At 42.6% G+C, this 23,942-nt stretch overlaps 1 protein-coding gene across 9 annotated transcripts in view; it reads left to right on the forward strand.

Moving 5' to 3' along the window:
• The window catches only part of MATN4 (matrilin 4), a 138,455-nt gene that overhangs the window by 80,725 nt on the left and 33,788 nt on the right, over nucleotides 1-23,942 (forward strand). Inside the window, exon 1 of one of the 9 annotated variants that reach the window (XM_069951493.1) lies at nucleotides 15,666-15,686. The exons of 6 other annotated variants lie outside the window; for them this stretch is intronic. The gene's annotated coding sequence lies outside the window, so the exon portion shown is untranslated. Of the gene's footprint in view, nucleotides 1-15,665; nucleotides 15,687-18,137; nucleotides 18,249-23,942 lie in introns of those variants that run through there. 2 more of the 9 variants (XM_069951492.1, XM_069951490.1) reach the window with 2 other exon arrangements.

Genomic DNA, 23,942 nt, shown 5'->3' on the forward strand with positions numbered 1-23,942 from the left:
CAGTGTAAGGCTATGTTCACACTGCGTATGAGTCCGGCCGTAGTTCGTACGCCGCCGTACATGTGCGGCTGAAACTACGGGCGTGGGAAAAATCGACATGCGGCCGGATGCGTACAAACCGCGAACATACGCCCGTAGTACAGTTATGCTTCCCTAGCTTGTTTCGTAGCGATCTGAAACAGGTCATTTACTTGGAAATCTTCGCCCAGCCCAATAAACCACACAGAACCTTTTGGATTGAAAAATCAAGTTCAATTTGGCTGAAATGAGTACTTCGTATCGGACGGCATGGAAATCCACGGCCGTGAGTTTCAACATTTCCGTCCTCAAACAATGGTCTTGTTCATTTTTCACGGCGCCGTATACGATCCGGCCGTAAGCTCATACGTAGTGTGCACTGTGCGGGCGTATATCGTATACTTTCAAGCAAACGCATCAACCTCAAAACTACGTGCGTATATTCGCGGTTCGCACTACGGACTAACAAGTCTCATGGTCGCCATGGCTTGGTTATTATACAGCATACATTTCATCTATGACCATACACAGGCAGCAGCATACCGTACACTACACTATAGGAATAAGAAATGCAAAGATTCAGTGACTCAGAGTTATGCTAAAAGTCAGTTATAGTGGTGGGCTCATTGAGTGATCCCTATAGACAGGATACACTTCAGCTGTCTCATAGAGACATAGCAGATGATCCCCTGAATGAGCTTCTATGACTTAAAGTTTACAAATTCCTCTGCTGCACTTCTGCACTTGGTCGGAAAATTATATTAGATTATATTCAAGAAAGTAACAGCGGACTGGTTCTATTCTTCACATGGGCCATCTTCTGATGGATAATGTATCTCCTATGGTACTGAACTGGGATATATAAGGGTGGTCCAAAATGAGAGCCGAACAAACAACTGAAGACTGCACCAACAATGAAAATTGACTCAAGATGCTGCCCTAACAATCGACATTTGTATAAACATTGAATGCTGCATTTACAATGGAAAGGTACACAAGCAATGGAGGACTGCATCAATAAAAGAAAATTGCGGCAAGAAGGAAATCTGTTCAGGTTTGGCAACGTTCACGTTCCTGTGGCAGGCGCAGAGTCATATGCCGAGCATCTAGGTTTGGAGGTGCAGATTCGCCCCTTCTCAATGGCATACGCCTCCCGTGCGCCCCACTCGCCTGATGGGTGGGCTGACGGAGCTTGCGGGGGAGTGATGAGGCGGGGAGGAGGCGTGGCCTCCTCCCGCGTCTCATTTATGATGATTTAGGCCCAAATCATGCCGCAAATCTACACCTCCTGGAAGCAGATTTGGGCGCCCGGCCGGCCGGGTACGCCTCTTAGTAAATCCTGCCGCAAAAGAGGGGGCAAAAGAGGACGTGTGAGACCGGCGGCCTCTACCTGCTCCAAGAGGGAGAATTGTCTAGTCAGAAGAGGAAATATAGCTGTGAGCTGTGTGTGGGTTTCTAGGCAGAGATAGTGCTGTGTAGCTGTCATATTTACTGTAGGCCCTGCAATAAGGTATCATGCCAGACCTAACCATGAGTATTGTGTTCTCAAGTATCTACACTGGAGGTAGTTGTAACGGGCGTGGCAGACACCGGAGCCCACGTGCAGGGGCCTGCCACCACCTTCTTTTTGGCCCCTACTGACGCCTCACCCGGTCCCGCTCCAGTCTCCTGCTCGCGGGGTGCCCACACCTCCTAGGGCGTGCGTGCTGCACTGGATTAAAAGGGACAGAGTGTCCCTAATTGGTTAGTTGCTCCAATCACGCCCCCTATAAATAAAACAGCTGTGCTGACATTCCCTGTTGGAGCCTCTGCATGCTTCCCATAGTGTATGATTCCTGCCCGTACTTCCTGCCTGTGATTCCTGCCCTGTGTCTGCTGTTCCTGGTTCCTGTGGTTCCAGCTTGTGTCTGCTATCCTGGTTCCAGCCGTGAGCTCTGCTGTGATCTACCTTGCCTGCCTATGTGTCTGAAGCTGCACCTCGCCTGCCACCACTAGCGAGCCAATCAAGGGGTAGCGACCTGGGGGTCACATGCCGCAGCAAGTCCATCCGCCTTGAACTTAAGGTTAAGACCAGCAGCCCCTCTCCATGTAGCGGCTTACGCCATCGCTAGCACTGGTACAGCGATTCACGACTCGAGTAGCCAACATGTGCAGCACATTTTAATCTATGGTGTACGTGATTGCATCAGTCTGCATCTGATCCTGTATGTGTGATTACATCAATCTGCAGCTGATCCTGTATGTGTGAATGCATCCTTGAAATAAAAAGTATAGAAAAGTCTAAAATTTTTCCTAGAATTTTCCCAATGCTAGAATTTTATCTTAAAGGGGTTGTCCTGGCTTAGAAAAACATGGCAGCTTTCTTCCACCACTCTTGTCCTTGGTGTGGTTTTGCATTTCAGCTCCGTTGAAGTTAATGGAGATGAATTGTAATACCACACACAACCTTGGGAGAGGGGTGGCGTTGTTTCTACAAAAAAGTATATGTCCTTTTTTTTTTAAATTGTGGATAACCCCTTTAAGCCTCTTTCTGCTGCGATTTTTTTCAGACTACAGTCTATCTGAAATGTATCGGTGTGTGACACAGTACTCTCTCACATTGCCTTCCTCATTCCCTCTCCAGATGGAAGACTTGTTTCAGAAACTTGACCTGGTGCAAAGCGATGGTAAAATGCTGAAATAAACCCAAGTGAACACTACATTGTGTGAGAGTGACCTTTAGAGTCCGGATCGGTCTTATCAGCAGTAAAAAGGCCTGGCTACCGATGCAGGAGCTATTTCCAAAGAAGTCCACACAATACTGAGAAAACAAGGCGTGCTTTGTGCTAGGTCCAGATGGGATTTCATGTAAAAGTGTCAGTGACCACACATTACGGCCATCTGTAAAAACGGAGAGCCGGAATACTGGGGAGAAATCATTACTACACAATGCTCTATAAACTGCAATTTATAGAGTAGTGGATGGCGGGAGAAAGGGGGCAATGTACCATGTGCTATAAAGTGGTTGTTAGAGATCATTGGGAGGATATATTATTACTGAGGCGACTGTAATTGTTCTGAGCCGACCAAGGTCCAAGCACCATCATAGATTTATGAGCATATGATCACAGAAGCATTGGCAAATCCATAGGACAGCTGCTGTGATACTGCACAATTCTGGAATGTAATTGGTACCGCAGGTACCGTCAACCAGATGTGTCCGTCCCAATCGTGTGTTCCAAAATGAGTCCGATTCCTTAGTTTGACGAAAAAAATTACCAGCAGAACAGAGTCAATGAGGTGTGGCCTAGGGTGTCCACGCCCTAGGCCTGCTACTCCTCTCCTTCCTTCTTTTTTATCATCCTAGTCATCTGCAACACCCCTGGAAAGTAGTCCTCCTCCTCCTCATCTCCTTACGCATGTGCCATATTGTTTGAGGGCATTACAGATGACGAGGAGGGTGGAGAAGAAGGAAGGAGAGGTGTAGCAGGCCTAGGGCAAAGACACCATAGGCCGTGCCTCATTGACTCAGCTATTGACTGGATTAAAGATAGTTTTTTTCGCCAAACCAAGTCACTGTCCGCATTTTGGAACACGTAACCATGAAGGACTTCAGCTCAGCAGACCGACAGTACCTGCAGTTTGGGGGGTGGGTAGCACCATTGTTTCTCTGTTCATATACTCAGGATTAGAGATGAGCGCAATTTAAGGATGATCAAGTCCAATTGTATGCATTTGAATTGAAATCCCAGCCTCCCTAGGGCTACATCCAACTTGTTCAGCCACCGGTATTGAAATGCCGAACGATCGTGCTCGAGCATGCTTGAGTTGCACTGATTTTTACACAGGATCAATTGAGAAGAGTTTTCGATGGAAAATACAGTGGCTTACCAAAGTGGAAGGCGATTTTAGGCAATGCTAGGCCTGTAATCTAACACAGAGCAATCATTCACCTGTGAAATTTGTTTCAGGGAATTCTTATTGGGCCATTTACACCATAAAACACCATATCATAGTAAATGTAGTTGTTAGGGATAGTAAAATAGGCCTACTTTTCCAGAAGCCATTTCACTCTTGTCATTGGGTTGTATGCGGTATCACTCCTCATATCTTGATTGTTTACTTGATTTTTTTTTAGGCCTCATGCACATCATATACGTCATAGGCCTGTTAGCCATCTGGCCTGCAGGCACTGCATCAGAAAAAACACTGTATGATGGTTTGTTTGTTTTTTTTTATCCAAAATCCACACCACATGGCAACTATGCCAGATGGTCCACATACCAGGCCCCATACCCCTTTCAGCCTATAGGACAAAAGATGGGACATCAGATCCAAAAGTTCCACCTTGTAGCATCCAGTGTTCCTATCTATTCCCATCAGGAATGGTGGAATATCACTAGACAAATGTGAACCCCGCCTTATTCATTCTTATATTTAAAGGGAACCTATCACCAAGACAATGCTATCTAATCTATCACCATCATGTTATAGAGCCGGAGGAGCTGAGCAGATTGATATATATCATTGTGGGAAAATATTCAGTATAACTTGTAACATGTTGATAGAAATCCCTGCTCAATCTGTGGTAAGGAGTCCAGTGGGTGGTGTCACTCAATGGACTGGACTCTTTAGCATGAAAACATCAGAGATTTCTATCAATAAATTACAACTTATACTGAATCTTTTCCCATAAAGATATATATCAATCTGGTTAGCTCCTTCTGCTCTATAACATGATGGCGATAGATTAGGTAGCATTTTCATGGTGACTGGTTCCCTTTAAGGCCTCATTTCATCTGACGTAGCTGTATTTATTATTATTTCACCCATTGCACCCAAAGAGGGAAATTGATACTAGAACCAATCCCATTGGTGTTAATTGATCCCAATTATATATATGCTATTATCTTCCATTATTGGGATGACAGCTATGGATTACGGTACGTGGAATGTCCTTGACTTGTAGATCGCTTCTTGTAATGTATACAATAATAATATGCAAAAGTTCACATCTTTTCTGAAAAACGTAAAGATTTGTTAAGTTCAATGTAATGAGAACCAACTGGATATTTTTGATCTGTGAAGGCCGTCTATGTCAGGCTGGACGTGCCGCAGAAGGTGGTATGTGGAAGGGATGTTAGGGACATTCATCTGCGTCCCGATGAGAATGTTGGAGCTGGATGAGTCAGTAATTACCGTGTCATCGCTCCTTCAGCCGCTGAATCAGACAGGACATGGAAAAATGTTTCCTGGCACCAGAGATGTTAAAGTTCATTGTGTTCTTCTCGACGACCTGAATACCACCAGAGATGCCTTGAAATGTCTTTAAACGGCATCGGCATGGCGGCCTAAAAGACAGTTTTGCTTTATAGTTATGAATGTAGCAAATAGAAATGCAGAAAAGTAATGTGTTAAATCTATACAAAAAATAAAATTGCAGTAAAATTTCAGTTTTGCCTTTTCATCTTTGACTCCTCGGGGGAGATTCATCAAACATGGTGTAAAGTGAAACTGGCTCAGTTGCCCCTAGCAACCAATCAGATTCCACCTTTCATTCCTCACAGACTCTTAGGAAAATGAAAGGTGGAATATGATTGGTTGCTAGGGGCAACTGAGCCAGTTTCACTTTACACCATGTTTGATAAATCTCCCCCATGGTATACACCCCGTCCGGGATAGCTAGCGTCACCGTAAAAAGCTGACATAACAGTTTTCTGCGGCTGCTATTCATTGAATAGCGGCCGCAGAAAACCCTGTCAGTGCACACTGTGGAGCAAGCGGTGTGCAGTGGGGAGTCCTGATGTGGGCGCGCACCGATGCACCAGCATCAGAACTTAGTGGCGCTAAAGATCATCCAGCTGGTACTGCAGTACCAGCGGGTTGATCTTTTCAGACACCGGCCGTTCCATGACCCGTAGTGACGTAGTGTGAACATAGCCTCAACTAAAATTACTATCAATTTAAAGGAAAGTATGAGATGGTTCATCCATACAAACCTGCTGATGTGTCCCTGTAGCCACCTACCTCCTTGTTTCGCCACCGGTCTTCCATTTGTGTAGGTGATGCCGTTTTTGAGCAATCTGTTTCAAAAGAAATATGAAAATTTGGTCTTTTGGTGCACTGGGGGCATCCCTCGCCCGCTCAGTGCACCGTCCGACCTGCCAGCTCTGACGTGCGCGCCTACTTATGTATATTCAGCTGTGCGTAAGCAGACAGGTCCCGTTCATGTACATGCGCAGCAACAGTGCCTGTGCAAGAATGAGACTCGTCAGCTGCATATACATAAGTAGGCGCGCACGTCAGATCTGGCAGGTGGGACAGTGCACTTATTGGTCGAGGAATGCCCCCAGTGCACCAATGGACTTAATTAGCATATTTTCTTCATGGAACGGATTACTAAAAAATGGTGGCGCCTACAAAGATAAGAAAACCAGTGCTGGTACAAGGAGGTAGGCGGCTACAGGGACATATCAGCAGGTGTAAGTTATTTTTAATGAGTGACTATTTAACCATTTAATTGGTGATGCTCAATAAGGATCACAGCATTTAAAGGCATACATAAGTGTAAAAAAAATGTCTTCAATTCAACTGGAGATTTTTAATTTACTTCTAATAAAAAAAAAATCCAGTCTTCCAGTACTTATCAGCTGCTGTATGTCCTGCAGGAAGTGGTGTATTTTTTCCAGTCTGACACAGTGCTCTCTGCTTCCACCTCTGTCCATGTCAGGAACTGTCCAGAGCAGTATCAAATCCCCATAGAAAATCACTCCTGCTCTTCAGATTAGAAAGAATACACCACTTCCTGCAGGACATATAGCAGCTGATAAGTACTGGAAGACTAAAGATTTTTTAAAAGCAGTAAAGTACAAATCTCTGGCACTTTTTGGCACCAGTTGATTTGAAAGAAATATTTTTTTTTGCTGGAGTACCCCCTTAACACTGACCTGTTACATTGGTGTTTGGTGGCCGATTGGCACTTCCTTAAAGAGTTATGGCTCCTAGAAGACGAGTGTGTATACACTCTGGCTGGGATTCCCTCAGAAGGCAGCACTACATAAGTTCCGTGGGAATTACGGAACTTACGTTGTGTGAACATAGCCTGATTCTGTCTGTTCATACAGTGTGTCATCCATGATAAACCTGTATCCAGCATTCAGTTAGAGGGTCGCTGTTTTTTAATCATTTATATACAGTATAAAATCCTTGGGTCATCTATTCTGAAGGAAACAGGAGAAACACTTTATATCGCCACATTTATACAATTTCGAGGAAGGAACAGACTTGCAATATGGTCTTGACTATACGAGGGAGGGGGGGGGGGCGGACATCTTGGTATATCATATTTATGACTCCATTACTTGAAATGTTATAAAATAAAATATTTATATTATTTGTAGCCAATCTTCTCCGATCAAAGCGACAGTCCAGTCGGCTGTGGTGGGAGCTGTTAGTGGTTACAGCACCTTCAGTCCTTTCTTCAATGAACAGTCGCCGGTCAAAGTTTTATATATAGCTCCCATATTAACAGGAAAATCTATCTGAGGATCACTTTTATCCATTGACTCCAGATTCTTTCCAGCAGAACTCTCAGAATTAACACTGCCGATCTGTTTATTGCACAAATAATACGTTAGGTAGGGACATATTTAACAAGTGGTAATCACATCTCACGGCTTAAGGTCTCCTGGTTTGCCTTGCGGGCTATGATGATGTCACACAAACCACTGTGTTGGATGGACGCCATCATGTCAATGAGACACTACTTATTCATCCTGTGCAATTCAGCACACAGAAGAGTTATTGATTAGAGTCACCAGTGCCATACATAATGGGCCATCCTGAAAGGTTTTGTACCCTAAAGTGTCACTGTTGTTTAAATTTTTTTGCAGAAATCAATAGTACAGGCGATTTTAAGAAACTTTATAATTGGGTTTATAAGCCGAAAAATGTATTTTTATCATGAAAAAGCAGTTTAAAGATCTCCCCCCCCCCCCCTGTCTTCATGGTTCTCTATGGAGAGGGGAGGGAGATGAGGCACCAAAAAAGGACATCAAGGAGTTAATTTACAGCTACATCGTTTACAGCTATCACTTTTTAAAGTCCGCACTGAACTCAAAGGCAACTCTTGGTCGTGGGCATGTGACACAGTAGTGAAGTCTGGTACAGGAAAGATAGACACGTTAGGTGGCCAGTCATACAGATGATTAATACAGTACAGGAGAGTCAGGTAGAGAAGAAGTTGAGGGGTCTTAAAGTGAATGTACCACCGGTACATCACTTTTCAGATATTTGCATGGATAGAGCAGTGTGGGGATACCGATGCCGCAGTCCTTTGTTTGAACCACGGCCCAGTTCCTGCGGGGTGAAGCACTGGAGGTGGGTCCACCCCCCCACCCCACCCCCCAATGGGTGGAGACCCCCTCCCCTCTATGACAAGGCTCCATTGATTCTAATGGAGTTGCGTCATAGAGGCCGCACAGTGGGGCGGGCAAAAAAAAAAAAAATCTTTCAAATCAACTGGTGCCAGAAAGTGCCAAAGATTTGTATTCTACTTCTATTTAAAAAAAAAACTTTCAAGTCTTCCGTTACTTATCAGCTGCTGTATATCCTGCAGGAAGTGGTGTATTCTTTGTCTGACACAGTGCTCTCTGCTGCCACCTCTGTCCATGTCAGGAACTGTCCAGAGCAGTAGCAAATCTCTAGATTTCTCTAGAAAACCAATCCTGCTCTCCATGACTGTAAAGAATACCACTTCCCGCAGGACATACAGCAGCTGATAAGTACTGGAAGTAATAGAAGTAAATTACAAATCTCTAGCACTTTTTTTTTGCTGAACTACCTCTTTAATAGAGCTTATTTTAGTTTTTGGACAAAGTTAAGGTGTATTGGGTAATATTGAAACCCTAGAAGCTCAGATTATTACAAAATTGCAAAGTACGCATTTTTTAATGTCTATGTTCCATTAAATTCCCCATTGATCATGGAATAGTCTACATGCGCTTCCTTATTATTCCGAATGATAGATTTTCTCACTTCTTTTCAACGTGTTTCAACTCTCCTACATCCGAACTTCGGTGACTATGCTAATATAGTGTCAGAATAACTCACATTCTATGGGCCATAGGAAGAAGGTATGTTGATGGAATCTGGAACTCCAAATAAATGATATGACAACATAAAGAAGGACCGCATATTTGAAGAATCGCAGTAAAACCTTAATCTGACAAGTTATGAAAAGCAGATGGGGAGACTGGAAGCTGGAATGTACACACACCAAGAGTGGCTTATTAGCACGAATAGGGAGCAAAGGAACCGGGGGGAAGAATCCAGAATAACATTCACAGGTCTCCAGTCTATATGAATTTAATATGAGCGGATCGGGTCAAATAAGTGTAAATTAAAAAAAAAAGCAGCAACATTTCAACAAATCCTATACATAGCGTCTGTTTAGAAATCATGTTGGATTAAAAAGAGACTTTTTTTTAACAGACCATGTATGCAAAATGTATTTGCATAAAAAAAAATTATAATATATCTTACCAGGGAAATAATTCTTCTCTCACATAGAGAGACAATAGGCTTAGTGGTTAGTGGTACGTGCAAAAGCTTAATTTTAATAGTCTTTCTTAGTTGTAATTATCACATGAGGTGTGTAAATACCCATGAACAGTACTCTACAAACTTTGCATTAATCAATAACACAGGCAAATGGGAAAATTTCGACAATATATCTTACCAGAGAAATAATGCTTTTCCCCTTTTTTTTATCAAGCCTTCCCTCTAAAATTTCATTCACTCTGAAAAACATCTAAATTTTGCAATTCGTTTTTGCATTTCTCTTTTATCCTCCTCACCTTTTAAGAGCTATAATGCTTTTATTTCTCCATCTATAGGGCTTGTTTTTTTTCAGGAACAAGTGTACTTTGTAATGACGCCTTTCAGTCTACCATAAAGTGTCTGATGGAAATTAGTGTATGAATGAAATTAGAAAAAAGAAAGTAGAAAAGGAATGCACCATGATCTCTATTTTTTATTGGTCCCCTCCTTGTCGTGCCTCCCCTTGCCCACCCATCAGGCAAGCGGGGGATAAGGCTGACATTCCCCCTGGAAGGGGGCTAATCTGCCCCTTATTCATGACATATGCCAGGGGCACATGATGGTAAATCCCCCCCTTAGAGTCTGACTCTATTAGACTCTATAAGAAGACTCTATGAGCAGTCCTGGAAATCGTTTGGGGCCCTCGCAGTTACACTCCAGGCATTCAGATCAGAAAGGAGCGGCTCCTGTCACTCACACTTAAATGATCGCAAAATTTAAGGGGTAATTCTCTGTGGCCTATCATAAACAGTGAAAACCCAGCTAATAGCAGCCAAACCTCACCCTCTATGAAGCAAGTTCAGCTCCTTCATAGAGCCATTTTGGAAAAAGTGGCCCCCTGGGTCATTTGGGAACAGGCAGCAATGCTATACCTATATGGCTTGGGTTGCCTAGGGGGTAATATCGTAGTGTGCACAATTGTCTGATCTATTAAAATAGAATCATGCCTGACCGGCATAAACAGATAGGGGGAAAACCCGCCAGGATTGCTGATTTGTTTTGTCACATTATTTTCCATCTCCCAAAAATCTCCCATCTACACAAATATGATACCAATAAATGGGTCCGAAAAAGACATCCCAAACAGCCCCATAGATGGAAACATAAAAGGGCTATGGCTGTTAGAAGGCAAGGAGGAAAAAGACTAAAATGCAAAAAGGAAAACTGCCGCTTGGTCTTTAACAATAATAATAATACTAATAATATTTATTTGTATAGTGCCAACAGATTCCTCAGTGCTAGAAGGCCAAAATCCATTGTGTCCTTAAGAGGTTAAAATTAGAGAGGAGCAAAGTGAATCTGTCAATTCTTTTCGTTCTGCGAAGCGAATTCACTCGGATTTGTTAAGAAAATTCTTCCCCAAAAATGGCGGCAGGGATTAACCATAATCCTTAGCGGCTGTCCAATCAGCTGCAGGCCCCTCTGTGATGTCAGCACCTCCCCCTCTATATAAGGCGGTTCGGTAATGGAGGTGGCCAGTCAGCTGCGTGTGGAGGAGAGAGCAGGATGGCTGCAGGCAGTTAGAGCAGAGCAGGGAGAGACTAACAGAGTGATATAGGGACAGAGAGGAGAGGAATGGCGGAAATTGGATGAATGACTGATTTTTTTTTTAATTGTGATTTTCCAATTTTAGACACTTTTACAACAACATGCTTTAACAAATTCACCCTTCTGTAAATAGCCCCAGTACTGTAGCTACTATAGTTTTGGCTTTTTTAATGAAATTCACAAATCGAATCTTAACGAGTTTGACTGAAAATTCGCAAAGCTTGTAAACAAATTTCCGGCTGCTTCACTCATCTCTAGTTAAAATGGTATTGCCATCTCAACTAATACAGTTATACTTCTAGGACTCGTCCAATTAAATATTTTTGCAAGTACATTCATTTAGAAAACTTCTCCCGATAGTAAGTAAATTAATGTACGTGTAAAAATATTTTTATTCACTATCTGGTGTACTATGCATGAACCAAAAATGTTGGTTGCCTTTCAAATATCTTTGAAAGCCAAAGCCTGACAAGAGTCATAACAAACCGTGACCATTTATAATATAATTTTCTTGACATGTGCAGGAACATTTAAGCAAACAGAAAAGTTTTAGAGAAGTTTTCCTAGAAAGTTCAAAGTCCTCTTTGGTGTCTGGATTTCAGAGTAAACAGAAAAAAATGGCCGCTCTGGCATTCATACTGAAGTCATGGTAAAATTTTTCATTATCATTAGACTCGATCACTGATGTAAGTACTGTAGCTTCTTATTACATTAAAGGAAAACCATCCAAATAGATGACGGCTTCTGGTGCCCGGATTCCGCTTATGACTAAGATGACACAATGACGCCAAGGGCCTGTAAATTAGAAGAACAGACAGTTTACTGAAAGTCCTTAATAGATATTTATTTCAAGTACTATTACTTACAAGGTCTAATTCATTGTCAATAGTAACTGGATTATTTGGTAAATAAACATTTTTCACCCGGCGGCATAATAAATGAGTGTAAAATAAGGGTAATTACGATTAACTGCTTAGGCAACTGTTTTGGTAAAGATTTTTTTTTAATAGTAGATATTCAGGATCTTACCCAACATGTTTGTAATGTTTTCGAGATGGGACGGTTTCCCAAGTGTTCCAAGTGTTTTCAAAAATAAAAGTTCTGGAAATGTTGACTATAGAGTAGACAGGTAATTTGTGGTACTACGCAATGGTAATGTTTTGAGGGGTTTTGCTGTCACTTTAAATAAACTCCTCACTAGAGATGAGCAAACTGAATCTTACAAACCGGGATTCGTTTCGAACTTTGCAAAAAATTTGATTCGGCACTGAAACGATTTTTTTGAAAAGTTCATAACAAGTTCCTAAAGATGGCAGCTAGACAATTTGATACATATTAAAAATGGGGTATGCTCACCTGTCCGCGCTCCCCCAGTGTCCTCCTATGAGTCTCCAGTGTCTCCAGCTGCCTCCGACCCGCTGAAATGGGACAGGGCCATGGCCAGTGATTGGTTGAGCAAACTTTCAGTCTCCTCTTGGGAGTGACAGCCTACTCAGCCTATCATTGACCACAGCACTGACTCGTCTCAGTCAGTGATTGGCTAAATGGGTTGGAAGTGGTCACAGGGTCCCAGTTAGAAATGAGCAAGCTTTTGTCGAACCTTAATGTTCAGGTTCAATTGATCCGAACCTTAAATGACCCTCACTAAAGCAGCTAAAAACCTGCAATCGTTCATCTGTTTCAGCACGATTAGTTTAAGGTTTGGTTCAGACGAACCCGAAGTTTGCTTCAAAGTTCAGTGAACCTGCCGAAGTTTTCTCATCTCTACTCCACACATGTCCTATAGACATGTCAAAAGTTTTGATTGGTCGGAATCTGGATCTTCATATCCCCATTGATTGTTAGATGGAGCCAAAAAAGTGCTCCCCTAAACTTTTATTAAATTATGTAAAAAACAAAAAAAAAAAAATCACATTTCTTTAATAACGTTATATAACTTGAAGAGTATAGTAATTGTAAAGGTGTATTTATTTATTTATTTATTTTGCATTGAGTGTTAGCAATTGGAGATACTCAACTTTTGGTGAGAGTAGAGAATATTGTAGAGGACCTGCCTTGTTCTGCATTACACAGAAATGTTTAACTTTATTTGGTATCAAGTAATGCTTAAAGGAGAAGTCCGGCCGGACCTAATTTTTTAGCAAGTGCCGCTCCAGCGCTGGTGGCCGCGCACCGCCGATCTGGTCCCCGGCCGCTCCCTGGTCTGAGTGGGGACCCGGATTGTGATGTGTGAGGTCTGCTCAGGTCGGCTGAGCAGACTTTACGTATCACGCTCAGACTAGAAAGCAGCCGGGGACTGGAGGGGCGGTATACGTCCACCAGCGCTGGAGCGGGGAGGTAAGAGCATGTTATTTCTTTTATCCTCCTCCCCAACACTTGCTAAAAAAAATGGGTCTTGCCAGACTTCCCCTTTAATTCCTCCTGAGGGGGCACTGCAGGAAATCTGAACACCATGGCAATAGTTCACCAACTTGTTTCATCGTGCCAAAACATCATACCCAGTAACAGCTAGAGAGCCATAGGTTGGGGAATACCAACCTACATACAGTCAGGTTTTCCGCACAGGTAACAACCATGTTCTGGAGGAACCAATGGGGATCTGTATACTTCCTAACAAGAAAGCAATGTTCAAAATGAGCCAACCCAAAATCTAAGTTTGCTGTGTGATGCATGCACACATCAAGTAGGAAGTGGAATTTGTTACTTCTTTATTTGTTAGGACATATTGATTTTCCTACTGTTGCACTTGGCACAAGGTTGGTACGCCTCAGCTCTAAAATCTAAACTAATACATAGAGGTGTGAGGATTCCGTAGACAAGAAATCTTCTTTCTTTCCTTTAGACTTGTTTCTTATATCATCAGAGCAGTGGAGAAGGGACGTACAAGTAATTACGGATGCCTTCTTTGCTTCAAGAACTCTTATTTCTCTATGAAGGTATCATAGTTGTTCCTATTGTCAGTATCATGCTCAGGTTCCTTGAGCCCCCCAGAGGTAATTACTCTTTATCTAATCTTTATATATACAGAATATAATATTACTAAGTAGTGCTGAGCAAACATCCCGATGTTCTGTTCAGATCCCGAATATGAACATAAACATGAAAAAAAATGATCGTGATCGGTGCAGTTCGTGTTCGCCGAACATTCACAAATAACGAATTTACAGTAGAAACGTACGTTTCAGTGCGTACAGATTATCAGGTTCAAAGCATAAAATACGTAATAGCGGCGCAATTACGTGGTGAGTTGCATTAGTGTATCTTTTATTCGCTTGTGCGTATATACGCAATGACGCGCATACATGTTTCATGCAATATGCGCAAGGAATGCTAGGCCACAGCGTCCAGTCAGCTTAGCAAGTCAAGATGTCCCAGCAAGCTTCCCCTTTTGGCCTTGGAGAACTCAAATACATTGTGAAGATAATGGACAGGATGGACTATGATGGATGCCTGGTCACTACAGGGTTAAGAAATCAATACTTATAGCACTTAAACACTTAAAATTGCGGTTGTTCTAAGCCCTACTCGGTCAGCTCTCCCTCCCTACACTGAGTAACTAGCACTGTGAGTATTGCTGCCTAACTAAATTTAGATGCTGTCCCTGCTCGTGTCACTTTCCCTACTAAACGGTACAAGAATCAGGAAAGACTGAGAAAATTTGTCTCAGCGTCATGTTTTTATAGCATGTACATAAGTGTAATGACGCTAATCGTACAGCCAATCACAGTAATACCAATAGTGACCATGGCTACTACATTACCTGGTGTGCCCTTCCTTCCCCACACATTCATTGGCTCTTTCCAAGTGGTGGAAGGAAACTTACACAGTTGCGTACATCGCGAGATAAAGGTTCACATGTTCAAATATGTTTGAAAATGATTGTTATAACCATTTCGATCATCCAAAAATTGTTCGGGATCGGCGAACATGAACAATTAGCATCATGTTGTACGAACATATGAACATTTACAAATATGTTCGCTCATCACTATTAATAAGGTCTAGTAGCTTATTTGGAAGTCAGTCTATAGGAAAGTGGACATTCCAGGAAAGTGGTTGTCTTCTGCTGGACCTTTAGGCTCAATTGTTAAAGGGGTAGTGCGGGGGCCCCCCAAAAACACTAAAAAATATAACTAACTAAAAAACACTAATAATATAACTAACTAAAAAACACTAATAAATATAACACTAAAAAAAACACTAAAAATATACTTACCATCCCACCGATGACGATCGCCGTTCGAATTTCCCACCGGCCACGTCCCCGTCATCTTTGGCCGCCGTCCTCACTTCCGGGTCCGGGTGCAGTGAATGGGAGAGAAAAAGCTGCTGGTGCGCAGCCAATCAGGGCTGAGCAAGCTGGAAGCCATGTGATACGCTCCAGCCAATGAAAAGGCTGCTGGTGTGCATGTCCACCAGCAGCCTTTTCTTCTCCCATTCACTGCTGTGGAAGACAGCGAAGAGGAAGGAGACAAGGACCGCCCCCTGCTGTGACAACATCGACCCAAGAAGGCGCCCGGGAGAAGAGGACGGGGTCGACAGTATGTATACTTTATTTAACTTCCGGGGAGGAAGGGAGAGAACAGGGACAGTTAGCTTATTAACACACATTGCAAAGTTATATAACTTTGTAATGAGTGTTAAGCAGAAAAAGAAAAACGCTGCACTACCCCTTTAAGTCAGATCCCACATCATATATAGTCCTATGGTAATCTGATGGTAACTTCCAACGCAGCCAGTAGTAAAGTATTTATACTGATATTCCAAGTTTACTCCATATTCAAAAGATGGAAAATAACTTTTTTTCTTTTTTGAGGACCCCCAGCAATTACAAGAATAGAGAGAGCCCCACATGCACAAATGGCCCTCCATTCATTCTCTATGGGACTTCTGAAGATTGCCGAGCGCTGTACTCAACTATCTTGTGAAGTCCTATAGACGTTTGTTCTCATGATGAGTAGGGGGTCCCAGCATTCCAATCCCTGCCAATCACTCACCATCTTGTGCTACATATTATAGTGACAGTTCATTAGGAATATTATAAAAAGTCAAAATCCAAGAACATAAAATATATACAGGAATGATAGAGTCTATTGTCTACCTCTCCCAACCCCCTCACCAGTAATTGATGGCTGTGAATACAATGGACTATGAGTCTGCTATATTTCTTCTCCATGGCTATTGACCAAATGTCACTATAAATATATATACCCACTATATATTTTGTGGCATTGAACACAATAGCCCAGGGTCCTGTTATTATAATAGACAGTCCTTACGGGGGTCTTACACAAATTAGACTTTATTACCATTCTATAGCCTAGGGTGCCCTACTACTGTATGCTTGCTTGAGTTGGGTGTGCATGTGTATGGCGGGATCAGGACAGATAGTAAGTTATATCATGGCCAGAAAAAAACAACAATTTCTTTATAGAATTATTTATTTGCATCCATATGTGATTTATTACGCTGAATTTCGAGCACATGGTGCAATGGATTTTGCCTGGCCGATGACTGTGAAATTATTTATGCACCATCTTAGGGTATGTGCACACTAAGCAATTCTCGAGGAATTGAAGCAGAAAGTTTGCTGCTTGAAATTCCTCGCCTATTCAGCTCTTGCAGAATTTGGGCAGAATTCAAGCAGAATGTAAGCGGAATTTAAGCCCTTATTGACTTCTATAGGATTCCTCTAGCAGAATCCGCCCAAAGGCCCCATTCACACTGAGTAAGAACGTTGCCGTGCTCAGTGTGCTGCTTTGAGTGAAGGAGAGGGCGCGCGAGCAGCACACTGAGCACGGTAGGACCTCTCCACCACGGAATTCCGACGTTCTTACTCAGTGTGAACGGGGCCAAAGGGTATGTGCACACTGAGTAATTTTGACGGAAACTCCGTTGCGGAATTCTCAGCTCGCGAACTGTGGCGGGCGCGCGCGTCTCCACCCGTGTCATAGACTCCATTGTATGCACGGGCACGTTCTTTCATCTGTCCAAAGAATGATCCAGTTCATTCTTTGGACGGAGGGCGGAATCCGCCCGTGCATAGAATGGAGTCTATGACACGGGTGGAGACGCACGCACCCGCCGCAGTTCGCGAGCGGGCGCGAGCTGAAAATTCCGCAACGGAGTTTCCGTCAAAATTGAGCACATACCCTTATTCTGCTCTGGCAGAATAGGAGTAGAATTCAAACGAAATTCAAGCTGAATTTAAGCAGGATTTTAAGCAGAATTCAAGTCCCATTGACGTCTATAGGATTCCTCTAGCAGAATCCGCCCAAAGAAGTAAGGGTAGGTTCACACTACGGAACCCGAGCTGAGAATTTCCGATGGATTCCGTAGCTCGTACCCGTTCACGGCCGCATGCCTTTCCGCCGTCTCCATAGACACCATTCTATACCCGGGCGGATTCCGCATTCCGCCAAAAGAAATTACATGTCAATGCTTTCGGCGAATAGTGGAATCGGGCCGCCCATAGAATGGTGTCTATGGAGGCGGCGGAAAGGCGCGCGGCCGTGAACAGGTAAGAGCTACGGAATCCGTCGGAAATTCTCCGCTCTTGTGTTCCGTAGTGTGAACCTACACTTACTTTGCCCTTTCTTTGAGCAGAAAGCGGATCTACAGTAAATTTTGAAGATTACAGAAAATTCTGCAGTGTGAACAACATATTTTACGGGGGAAATTTTTCGAGCGGAATTTAAGAGCGGATTCCTCTTCAACTCCTCGCCTTTATGCTCAGCGTGCATGAGCCCTAAAAGCAGAATGGACACTGTATAAAACTCTTACACCATGTATCAATAGATAACCATACTAGTGGCCCCGACTTGCTTCCTTCCCAGTGAAACAGCAGACATAGTATATTCCCAAGCAGGAAAACTCCTGTGCAACTGGACTGTGACAGCTTTAGTGCTAATCTGTGTTGTTCTTTAGGCTGGCTGCAGCAGTTCCAATTTCAGGATGGGAGGGGCCCCCTTTTTACCTCCCAGAATTAAAAACCTGCACAGTGCTCAGTGCTCTTCAAACCAAGGCTAGAAAAGAGAAGGTGGACAGACCCTACAGTAAGGAACCCCCATTGACCCTTATGTTGCTGGCTGCAGTTTGACCTGGTAGGATGTACAGTAGGTTGCTGGATGCTCATGGACGCATTTTGGGGGGGACTTTGTCTAATGCATGTCTGAATGATTTATTTGTTGTTTATTGATCTATCAATGCCATATACCATAGCGCAGTACGCAGGCTGCATTCAGTCTTATTATACTGATGGGAGCCAGGATTGTGCAGTCTGCCCCAGCAGGATGCTACGACTCTCACTATTCTCTCATTGGTCCAGGCGTAAGAAAGGCTCAGCGTTTAAACACATGTAGACGCTTTGGAAACATTACTTCATTAAAATAGCTTTGATCAGTGGTCCTTGGCAGGCAGCATGAGATCTTTGGCCGCCCATTTCCTTGTATTGCTAAGAACCTGCATTGTTTTAGGACTTTAAATATCTTCTTCTGCTGTTGGACTACAACTCCCAGCAGATAGCAAGTTCTAGAACCACAAATTCTAGAATTCTATCTGTCCCCCATATTCATGTACTGTATGTGATTGCTCATTTAAGTGATACATTGTATTATAGTATATTTTCTTTATTTTATTTTTTAGAGCAGTATAACTACTAACTTTTTCTATATACCAGGGATTCTATACCTCATTTATATACCTTCCGCCCTACAGCTGTTGCAAAACGACATCTCCCATCATGCCTGGACAGCCAATTGGCTGTCCAGGCATGATGGGAGTTGTAGTTTTGCAACAACTAGAGAGCCTAGCCCTGTTCTATACCATTATGTGACCCAATTTGAATTCTAATGTCGCTGCTTAGGGTCCTATTACACTGAGCGATTTTTAACGACTAATGATTAACGATTGATCGCAAACGAGATTGTTTATCGTTAACCTGAAATCGCTCACCACATTACACAGAACGATAATCGTTAGTTACGATCGCGACTAGGATCGTTATTGCGATCGTTATTATGATCGTTTATTCCTTCTCAGAAAATCCCAGAAAAACAATGAACAATGTGCAATTACACTGAACGATTGGTGAAAAAATGCGGAACTTGAGCGAACGAACGTGGAATTACAGCGAACGATTAACGATAAGTTTAGATTCAGATGTAAATCAACGATTTTTCGATCGTTGCCTGCAATGACACAGAACGATTATCGTTTCAATTTGGACCTTTTAACGATTTTTCGCACGATAATCGTCCCGTGTAATAGGGCCCTTATTTAATCTTTAAGGATCGCACATTAAGAAACCTTATACAGTGATGGATCTGTATATAGTGGAGACATTGTGCCCTATTATAAATGAGCTGTGCCCCCCTCACATCTCTGTTTTCTCTTCTGATTGAAATCCAGCTTTGATCCATTATAACCTAAAGCCCCCTGGTAATTACATGCGACAGATCCGTTTCCATGACCATAGGGGACATACCAGAATATAATTGTTTCCTTATGATCGGCAGCTATTGATGGACGTGCAGTGAAAGTAACCTTTGCATATCTACCTTCTTCCACCATCTTCCCTTTCTTAGGCAGCACCTTACTATGTTTGGTATGTAGACCCCCCTCAGCTGTCCCAGGCACTTTTTACAGACGGTTTTAACACCCCCCCAGCTGTCTCCTTCATGGGTATATAGACAGTTCATCCAAACAAGAGTGATTTATCGCCATAGAGTTGAATGGGGTCTATTATCAGCAGAGGTTTGTCAATAGCCGACGAAGACTGAAAGGTTTGGGAAGGGATATAACCATAGGAACCGCTCATTGGCGTAGTCACGGTCTTTAACTATTGCTATGTTTGTAACTTTTAGACTGGGATTTGTTCTTGTGATTGGTGGGGATGAACAATTTTGGGAAACAATCTGTACAAATTACCTTGCTTAAAGGGGTAGTGCGGCGGTAAAAAAATTATTCACAGAATAACACACATTACAAAGTTATACAACTTTGTAATGTATGTTATGTCTGAGAATGGCCCCCTTCCCCGTGTCCCCCACCCCCACCTGTGTACCCGTGACGTTCGGCACAAGATGGCGGACGCGTGTCGGCACGGATCAGGTATGTATAATGCACTACACTTCCGGGTACACGGGTGGGGGTGGGGGGACACAGGGAAGGGGGCCATTCACAGACATAACATACATTACAAAGTTGTATAACTTTGTAATGTGTGTTATTCTGTGAATAATGTTTTACCGCCGCACTACCCCTTTAAAGGGAAACTCCGGTGATTTATTTATTTTTTTAAATCAACTGGTGTTAGAAATTTATGCAGATTTGTAAAAATCTCAAGTCTTCCAGTACTTATCAGCTGCTGTATGTCCTGCAGGAAGTGGTATATTATTTCCAGTCTGACACAGCACTCTCTGCTGCCACCTCTGTCCATAACAGGAACTGTCCAGAGCATGAGCAAATCCCCATAGAAAACCTCTCCTGCTCTGGACAGTTCCTGACATGGACAGAGGTGGCAGCAGAGAGTGCTGTGTCAGACTGGAAAGAAAACACCACTTCCTGCAGGACATAGAGCAGCTGATAAGTACTGGAAGGCTTAAGATTTTTAAATAGAAGTAAATTACAAATCTATATAACTTTCTGACACCAGTTGATCACTGGAGTACCCCTTTAAAAGTAACTGTCTAAATGTTCCATTATTTATGTTTTCCATATCCAGGCTTTAAAGAGGACCTGTGGTCAGTCCCAAAAAGTTTTTTTTAATCTCAACTTATAGCCTTGGGTGCCCTTATTCCAAGGCCCCTTATTCCTTTTCACTATGCCCTCCTGCTCCCAAGACATAAATATTTTAATATTTGGTTAAGTGCCTGCACTTTTCACTGAATAGTCACATGGGCGGGAACTTTATTTCAAAATGGGGTGTGAATGCTATACTAAGGAGGGGGGTGATTGGTGATTATGAAGTTCCTATTCACTTCACACACCCCTAAACATGATCCTGCCACCTCCCCGAGCCTTGCATTTACACCCCTGGCATTCATGCCCCCATTTAAAGTCCCCACCAATTTGACTAGTCAACCTAATTGTAAATTGTAAATGGGGGGTGTAACCTGTATCAGTTATCAGACTAAAGCATTTTAAGGTCACTATAAAGGGTTAATTGTTATGGTTTACGAATATATAGTATATTATAGTAGTAATATTTTGAGCTTTTGGACTTTCTGGACACATTTGAAAGGGTTTTGATGGACCTAACCAGATCGTGTCAACTGGTGCCATTTGCCCGTAATAACCAATCACAGCTCAGGTTTCAATTTGTGATTGGTTGCTATGGGACAATTGCACTAGTGTTTGTTCCACACATTGATGAATCTGGCCCACTCTGTTATGAGTAGTCAAGAACTTGAAGGGGTGCTGCTCGACACAGTCACTCTCTCTCTCTTTTTAGTGTTTTTTTTGTCTCAGGTACTCTGAATATAAGGATATATTTAAATTTTTACTACTTAATTGATTGCACCTTGCCCTGAATAGTCAGGTGGGTGGAACTTCATCTAAAAAGGAGGCAAGATTTCTAGATTTAGGGTAGTGTGAGTATAAGTCTGTGGGGGGTGGGAATCAGACTCAGGGGGGCTGTGAAAGTCTAGAGTCGAGAGTGTGAATATGAACATGAGGGGGGCATGAATCAGGTTTAGGGGGTGTGAATATGAGTCTGGGGGGCATATATCAGGCTCAAACGGTGTGAATATAAGGCTGATAGGCATGAATCAGGCTCAGGGGGTGTGAATATGAGGGTGAGGGACATAAATCGATCTCAGGGGTTATGAATCTGAGGGGGCATGAATCAGGTTTAGGGGGTGTGAATATAAGGATGATAGGCATGAATCAGGCTCAGGGGGTATGAATATGAGGCTGGCAGGCATAAATCAGGCTCAGGAGGTGTAAATATGAACCTTATGGGGCATGAATCAGGCTCAGGGGGTGTGAATATGAGGCTGGCAGGCATAAATCAGGCTCAGGAGGTGTAAATTTGAACCTTATGGGGCATGAATCAGGCTCAGGGGGTGTGAATATGAACTCTAGGGAGCATGAATCAGGCTCAGGAGGTGTGAATATGAACCCTAGGGGCCATGAATCAGGCTCAGGAGGTGTGAATATGAACCCTAGGGGCCATGAATCAGGCTCAGGGGGTGTGAATATGAACCCTAGGGGCCATGAATCAGGCTCAGGAGGTGTGAATATGAACCCTAGGGGCCATGAATCAGGCTCAGGGGGTGTGAATATGAACTCTAGGGAGCATGAATCAGGTTTAGGGGTTGTGAATATGAGGCTGACAGCCATGAATCAGGCTCAGGTAGTAAAAATATAAGACTGAAGGATATTAATCAGGCTCAGGGGGTGGGAATATAAGCCTGAGGGGTATGAATCAGACTGGTGATGCAAATATTAGACTGAAGCCATATAAATGAGGCTCAGGGGGTGTAAACATGAGGCTGAGGTGCATGAACAAGGATCACACCCCATGAGCCTATCTTTTACACTCCTATTTAGAATAAAGTTCCTGTATATATGACCATTCAGAGAAAAGTGCACACAGTCAACCAAATAGTAAAATCCCTATATATCAGACACAGGGGGTGTAGCAAAATAAAAAGTATTGTAATCCTTGTAAAAAGGATTGTAATTGTAAGCATTGTAAATAGGAATGCTACCTCCAATTGATGGAACTGGAGAGTAAGCTTTTGGAGGAGAGCTACCTTAGAACTGGATATTGAAATTTTTGTAGTCTTCAAATAGATTTCTTGTCCATTGCTAACCATTGCCCAGATCTCTGCTTGCTGTCTGTGGATTGATCATGGATCGTGTCTATTGGCCTTCAGAACTCTATCTTCTGCCTGTGGTCATGATATGTACTGAGCTTCTAGATGTAGAAAACAATGTTCCCATTCATTGAAAGGAAGAGGCAATGTCTACAGTGGTTAAAAATTGGAGCATAAAGTATAGCAGAAGGATGCAGGGTTGTTTTTAAAGTGATTTAACAGGAGAGCTTTTTCTCTTCAATGTAAGAAAGAAAGAAATATATACAGTATTCTATAACAAGTTTTTAAGGCAGTTTTTTTAAATGCCTCAAAGTGCAGTGAATATAAAAAATATAAAATATAGCACACTCACCTACCCTGATCCCCTGCCGCTACTGTACTGATGGGACACTTCTCTTCCTCCTCGTTCTGATGACGTTACGTTCATGTAGGAAATGCCCACTCAGCCAATCAGTGGGTTGAACGAGCATTCTCTCCAGGAACAGAATGTCACAAGAACCATGAGGAAGAGGAGAACAGAACAGTGTACCATCAGTAAGGCAGCGGCAGGGAATCAGGGTATGTAAGTATGACTTTTTTTTTTTTTAGAGAACCTCTATATAGTTCTTTGAGGGAGTTTAATGCTTTCTGATTAATATCTGTTTTCACTTAAAGGCAAGGTCTTCTGTAGACTATAGGTTTTTGTTAAAAAAAAAAGTCCATGGGGAAATCAGCTGTAAGAATGTACTTCCCTGCAGTGCCACCACTGGAGACTTTGAGTATTACACATAAGTTCATGTAATGTATTAATGTTCTGGCTCCTTCAGAGCACAAGAGACTCTTAGAATTTCTAAACCAGACAACTCCTCTTTTTGCATTTTGACTTCTCTACACAAGTGTAAAAGGTAAATTTATCAGTTTTCATACATTATTTTATAGCATACATCATGGTGCATGTTCAAGTAAAAAGTGATCTTTTATCATCTGCAGATTGTG

This window comes from Dendropsophus ebraccatus, chromosome 14 (assembly GCF_027789765.1).
Source record: "Dendropsophus ebraccatus isolate aDenEbr1 chromosome 14, aDenEbr1.pat, whole genome shotgun sequence".
NCBI lineage: Eukaryota > Metazoa > Chordata > Amphibia > Anura > Hylidae > Dendropsophus > Dendropsophus ebraccatus.